Below are 6,980 nucleotides of genomic sequence, written 5' to 3'. Positions count from 1 at the left end.
AGTTCAGTTTTTTTCAGCGATAAAAAAGCAGAGCCTAAATCTCTACGTTTAAAAAAAATGTTAGTGTTAAATTTCATCATTTATCTCAAAAAATTACAATTAAACCTACGTGTTGGTATATATCAAAATCAAGTAAATTAAATAAAAATGCTATTTCTAAATTTTAAATTATATCAACTACATGATTCTCATAGACAAACCCTAGGAGATAAAAGTTAATTACGAAAACAACCTCTCCAATCTCATATATAAACAAAATGATTCATAAACAGAAACCCTACCCTCCAAATCTCCTATATCTGCATCATGTCTCCTTACAAAATTCAACAAATTCTCTAACTCAGTCATCAAATGAATTGTAGCTTTCTCATCTAGCAGAGTCCTTGGCTCTGCTTTCACTTTGATCTTGTTTCTTCTGGTAGAGAAAAAATACAAGTCTCGTAAAACATATTGGAGAAGGTATGTCGGTTCTTTTTCATGTAATTTGATTTTCTTCTGCTTGTTTGTTGGTGTACTCAGGTAACTTGAAGGGCAGTTAGAAGATTATATAATAAAATTTAGGTAAAATTATTTTGAAATCTGGAAACCCCAGTTCACCTCAATCTCAATGTTTACTTGGTTGTTATTTAATTCGCTCATAATGGTCTGAAAATTGATTTTTTTTTTCTTCAAATTGCTTCCTTCACACTATGTTAGTTGAATCGACACTTTGAAGTTGATCAAAACTTATTTGATTTTTTTTGTATTAATTTTGAAAGATAATTCTATAACATTGGAGGTGAATATTGTTTTTCAGATTCAGTTCAAAATGTTTGCTATAAATTCAGTCATTTTTATTTTCGGACTCCACTATCTTTTAGATTTAGGTGTTAGGGTTTATTTGTTAATTTTCCCCTTAAACTTATAAGGGTGCTTTAAATGGTCATGTTCTTTATTGGATGCTTTAATTGCTACCATATGTTTGCTAAGTGTATTAATTACGAAACTTTTAAGCCTTTGTTTTTGTGCTTTTTTCCTCCCCTTTTTGTTGGTGATTCCATATAACACTATTTACTGCTAACAAGTCCATGTATTTGTTTTTGTTTTTATTTTTATTTAAAACAAATTTTAAGTTAGTTAATTTTGTGCAGAGAAAACAACGTTGAATAAACATGAAGATAATTCATGTCCACATATGTCTGCATCAACAGATCTTTAGGGTTCTAAGAAGAATAAAAAAGGTTGCAGAACGTTGTCGGTGAAAACCATCACTTTTGACACTAGATAAGTAAGTTGATGTTTAAATTAGTAATTTCTTGTTTAAATCTGCATTATTTAAAGGAAAAATGATGATTTTTTCTTTCTTTCGGAATAATTGTTTTCGTTGATTGTGTTGTTACGTTATTGATGTTTTGTTCAAAGAGTACATTTTATTTGTTTATTTCAGCTCTCAATCTTTGTTATTCCCTTATAAATAGGTAAATAAATTGTTCAGAAATATGAATTTATGCTTGAGTAGTTCACTAGAGTTAATTAATGTGAATTCAATATGGTTAAAGAGAATAGATGAATTTATATCTAGATGGAGAATCCCTTTGAATTGAAGAATTAATATGGGGTTAGAGAAGATTAAAATAAAATATTCTGAACTTCAGAAAGAAAAATTAAGTTTAAAAAAAGGGGAGGGGGTTATTATTAATTGCAAAGAGTCCCTGAAGTTTAACTTATTCTATTTTACATTGATCAATTTCATTTGCACACTTAATGCAGGTAAATGTAAAACATATTCTGAGCAGAGGCACCGTAATCGCATTAGAGATACTGTAGAGCAGAATGTCTCTCTTCAAAGGAAAGTATCTTCTTTCAGCGAGAGAGAAACAGAAAGTAGAAGTGTAATAACATGTTTAGGGCAACAATTTAGGCACCTTGATTTTGCAGGCAGCATATGATGGACCACATTTCTATATCTAACTTGAAAGTTAAAGCACCAATCTGTTCCCTACACCCCTTTAAGCGGTTGAATGGACAAATGTTCTCATGCCGAACTAAATCGACTTCTATCTTCTAAGGTTCCACCTTCCTTCTCAACACACTTTTACACCCGTCAATCTCATTTGCTGAATTTGAAATTTGGTCACATGCTTATCAAACTTGTCAATCGACTCCTCCTGAAATGCTTGTTGCAACACCTCAATTGTCTTGTCTTGTTCATCACATGTCCTTACCCATCTAGAAATGGATTCTTGTAACACTTTGCACTCCTTATACTTCTCCTCGAAATTCCTTTGAAGCAACTAAGATTCTCTTCTGCCTCTAAGTACTTCTTCTCGAATTCAGAGAAATATCCTCTCAGTACAATATTTTCCCGACTCGCCTCTTCTACCCTTGAAGTTAGGTGCCTAAATTGTTGCTATAAACATGTTATTAGACTTTTACTTTCTGTTTCTCTCTCGTGAGACTTTTCTTTGAAGAGAGACACTCTGCTCTACAACCTCTCTAACTGGATCAGTGAGCCTCTGCTTTTCTAGTGATACTTATTAAGCTTCAATGACCAGTCACTTGACCTTACGTCCAACTCTTTTTCCAATGCTGAGTGCAACTCACTCTTCTCTATCCCTAATCTCCGAACCCGTGACTCAAATTTTGACAAAGTTCTTGATTATCTATTTCAGTGCTTGATAGGTCATACTCTATGTTGGTCATGCAAGGCTGGAGTACACAACTCTTGTCCCACCTGTCGAGGAGAGTTTGGAAATATAAGATATCTGGAAATATAACATGTCTGGCTTTGGAAAAAGTTGTAGAATCACTAGAACTTCCATACAAATACCAAATTATGGGTTGTCCATATTATGCAATCTTACCCATTACAAGAATTGCAAATATAGTCCATACAACTGCCAGTATGCTAGGGCTCAAGGTATAGTCACTGATGATGTCCATCTCTTTGAAATGCATCTCAAGCATGAGCACAAGGTTTATATGCATGATGGATGTACCTTCAATCACAGATATGCCAAATCCAATCTGCAAGAAATTCATTATGCTACATGGACATTAACCTTAAGATTCTTCTTTTTCAACTCAATTCAAATGTATGATGTTCAGCCCCAATGCCAGTTTAACTCTAAGCTCATTCTTTCTGCTCAATCAGTCATTGAATTTGAAGAGGGTATGATTAATAACTTTACAATTACGATTCATGTAGTTACTCGTATAATTCTGATGCAAATATGTTGACTTTTGATCATAATGGTCCATAAACACATGAATTCTTTTTTTCCTTTCTGTTCATTAATAATTGAACTAATTTGTATAACCAACAACTTGACCATGTTTCTACATAACTACTAAGTTGCACATGATTTGTTCTTCTTGAAGGATAACTCTACACTTGCAAAGTTAAAGAAACTAAAATAAGCATGTACATGGAAAAAAGATGCAAACATTATTTTGTCGCGCGAAATTTTACAATCTCCAAATTATCAAAGACCAAAATTATTTTGAAAATTTAGATCTAACTTATGAAATGATCTAAATTTAAGCCTAACAGTTCGAAAAAATATCAATATTAGGTTTATGTTATCGAAAATTTGAAAATACTGGTTTTGACTGTTGTTCACATTGGACCCTGCAATCATCGATATATTTAATGTATTACTAAAGCAATACAAAAAATATGTTAAAATGATAACAACTATGTCCACCACAAATATGTTAATCACAATTGGCAATATATCTAATGTTTTTTTTACTGAGTTACAAATATAATTGTAATTAACCAACAAAAAATGTAAAAAAGTGCCTCAATTTATCAACAAACTTGTTTGCAATGTCTAATATGACAATTAAAACCACTTTTTTCAAATTTTCAGATGAGATGAGATAACATATGTTCTCTATTGAAGATGAGGTGAAATATGTTCTCGATTTTCCAATTTTAACACAATGGTTTAATAGGGCTGCAGATATAGTGAGATGAATCTTCTTAACATTTTACTAATTTGTTTGATATCTCCTTAATGTTTTCTAAAATCTAACTGATTATATGTTTATACACTACGAAAAAATGGTCTATTGCGACGCTAAAATTTATGGCTTAACGACGCTTTTCAGCGTCTCTAAATGTTTACCCACGCTTTTTAAAGTGTCATCATAATTGTCGTTAAATCGCATGTCGTTAAATTTAACGACACATAAACCTTGTGTCGGTAAATTAGATCCGACAACATTTCGCATACAAACGTCGTCATGCTACCGACGCTTATATTTTCAACGTCATAATTTTTTCCAATTGATTTATGTTTAATTTTTAAAAAATTCCAATACATTTTAATAAAGCGTTGCAAAATTGACGACACATGACTTTTGTTACGTCGTTCTTTCGCTTCAAGAAATATTTATGGCGTCTTAAACATGTCGATATTTTAATTTAAAATCACCTCGAAATTCATGACATTAAGTTATACAACCGTCTATATTTAGCTAGATGAAAATCTATAATAACAATTATACCTATTTTTTAAAATCTCTAAAATTAAGACACTTCAATAAGAGATGTTTATATTCTGAATGTAATGAAATTTGCTTAATAAAAAATTGTCATTGTTATTATTATTATGAATATTTGTATTTGAACAGATATAAAAAGAAATCTGAAATGGAACACGGAAGGGATAAACATGAACAAAATTATACAACATCTAAATGTTAATGAAACAATATAACATTTTATTAAACCTCTTCAAACTAAAAAAAAATATACACATAAAAAATTATTACAAAGATAAAAAAAAATAATAATAATACATAGTATCAATGTCCAAATAATAAAATCTGAAGCCTCAACCGTCAAGATCCCCTCTCTTTCTTTTCCTCAGCAACATCATTGTTTCATTTTTTTCTGCAGTCTAAAAACTAAAATTGAAAGTCAGACTCAGAGATATTATTAGGTATAACGAGCACAAGAGTATTTCTTTTAGAAATTAGAGATAATTATCTCTTGGATTCTATTATCCCCAAAGTAGAAATTGCCTTAGTTAAATCCAATGTATGATCTTTTAACTCAATTCTTTGGATTTGGCTGAATTTAAAAATCAGCTTTTAGAAAAATATGAATAATTTATAGCTTCTTAAACTAGGATCAATATGAAATTAGATTGATGATGACATATGTTATTGATTTTGGTATTGGCCAAGAAAAGAGCAACTGGACCATGTTTCTATATAACCACAAAGTTGCACATGATTTGTTCTTCTTGAATGATAATTCTACACTAACAAGTTTAAAGAAACAAAAAGACCCATACACATAATAAATAAATAAGAAAACAAAGAAGCATTATTTTGTCACGAGAGATTTTACAATCTTTAAATTATCACATACCAAACTTGCTTTATTTTCCTGGTATAATATTTGAAATATGTATTTAAGTAAATTTTTAAGAAATAGATAAAAAGAGTGTATATATTATGGGCATTGAAAAATTAGGGGTAAGGGCCAAATTTGAGCTTAACTTTTTGTCCAATGTTTCTTAGAAAGATCAATATTAGTTTTACTTTAAAAATTGACAGACCTTCCAAACACCAATTATGATTAAGATATTTAATGTGTTACTAATACGTTATAAACAAATATGTTAAACAAGATAACAACTAAGTCCACCACAAACATGTTAATCACAATTGTGAATATGTCTAATTTTTTTGTTGTGTTGCAAATATAATTGCAAATAATGAACAAAAAACCTATGAAAGTGTTTCAATTTATCAACAAACTTGTTTTGGAATGTGTGATATGACAATGAAATAGTAGTCAAACCAGTTTCTTCAAATTTTTAGTAATTTAAAGCTAAAATTGTTCCTGTTTGGAAATTTTATGATTAAATTTGATCTATTTCTTAAGTTAAGGCAAAATTTGCAATTTGAAAAGAAATGTTAGGATCAAATTTCATCATTATTTTACAAAATTACAATTAAATCTAAGTGTTGGTAACGGGAATATATAAAAATCTATTAAATTAAATAAAAAAAGTTACTAAATTTTGAAATATATAAACAAAATTATTCATGTACAAAAACCCTAGCAAATAAAAGTTAATTACAAAAATGCCATTTCAAATCTCATATATAAACAAAAGGATTGATGAACAAAAACCCTAGCATCCCAAATTTCATATATCGGCAGCATCACTCCTTCAACATTCTCTTCTTTTATTAAGAAAGTCCCTTTTATTTTCTATCTCCGTCAATCACACTGATCTTCAGCAGTAATCAGATGAACTATTGCTTTTCAATTATAGAAGAGTCATTCCTTTTACTGTGTTTTTGCAGGAAATGTTCGTATATACTCTCTCATGTTACTTGTTTAAATTTGCGTCCTTGCGTAGAGAGAGATATGTAAGGATATATCTATTGAGTTCTTTAAAAAAAATATATCAAAACCATTGGAGATATCTAATAGATCTACCTTGGAATGTTTAAAAAATAAAAAAATTAAACAGATCTAGAATGATAGTAAAAAATCGATATCCAGCTAGAGAACACATGATTTTAATTTAGTTAATTTTTTGCAGGAAAAATAACTATGTTCAGCAGTTCTTCAGAAACAGGAGGAAAGAAAAAGTATATTCAAACAATGATTGCAGAATGTGGCCGGCGAAAACACGATCCCTTCAGACAACCAAGATGCAGGCTATAAGTAAGTTGATGTTTTGGATTACTAATTTCTTGTCTATGTTAACATGTCTATCCTATATTTAAATGAAAAAAAAAATAGTTTAGGTTTACAAACAGTTGGTTTTATTGATTTGTTCATTGTGTTATTAAGTTGCACAATTAAATGCATTTGTCAAATGCTATTTATTTTCAAAATTTCATCTATGGTGTGTGTTAAAGTTGTGGTCCTTGTTTCATATTCATGAAATTATAGAAGAATATTAATATTTTGGTTTTGCTGATTTGTTATGTGTTGCTTAAACTGTTTAAACTTGATGAAAGCC

At 29.9% G+C, this 6,980-nt stretch overlaps 1 long non-coding RNA gene across 1 annotated transcript; it reads left to right on the top strand.

Annotated features, from left to right (window-relative positions):
* The first annotated feature begins 303 nt into the window (after window positions 1-303).
* Window positions 304-3,082, top strand: LOC136224753 (uncharacterized). Its single transcript, XR_010686598.1, has 3 exons — window positions 304-459; window positions 1,131-1,267; window positions 1,750-3,082. It is a non-coding gene; the product is annotated as an uncharacterized lncRNA (long non-coding RNA).
* The last annotated feature ends 3,898 nt before the right edge of the window (window positions 3,083-6,980 follow it).

Source organism: Euphorbia lathyris, chromosome 3 (assembly GCF_963576675.1).
Source record: "Euphorbia lathyris chromosome 3, ddEupLath1.1, whole genome shotgun sequence".
Lineage (NCBI taxonomy): Eukaryota > Viridiplantae > Streptophyta > Magnoliopsida > Malpighiales > Euphorbiaceae > Euphorbia > Euphorbia lathyris.
The sequence above is the reverse complement of the archived record's forward strand: the minus strand, read 5'-3'. Positions and strand labels throughout refer to the sequence as shown.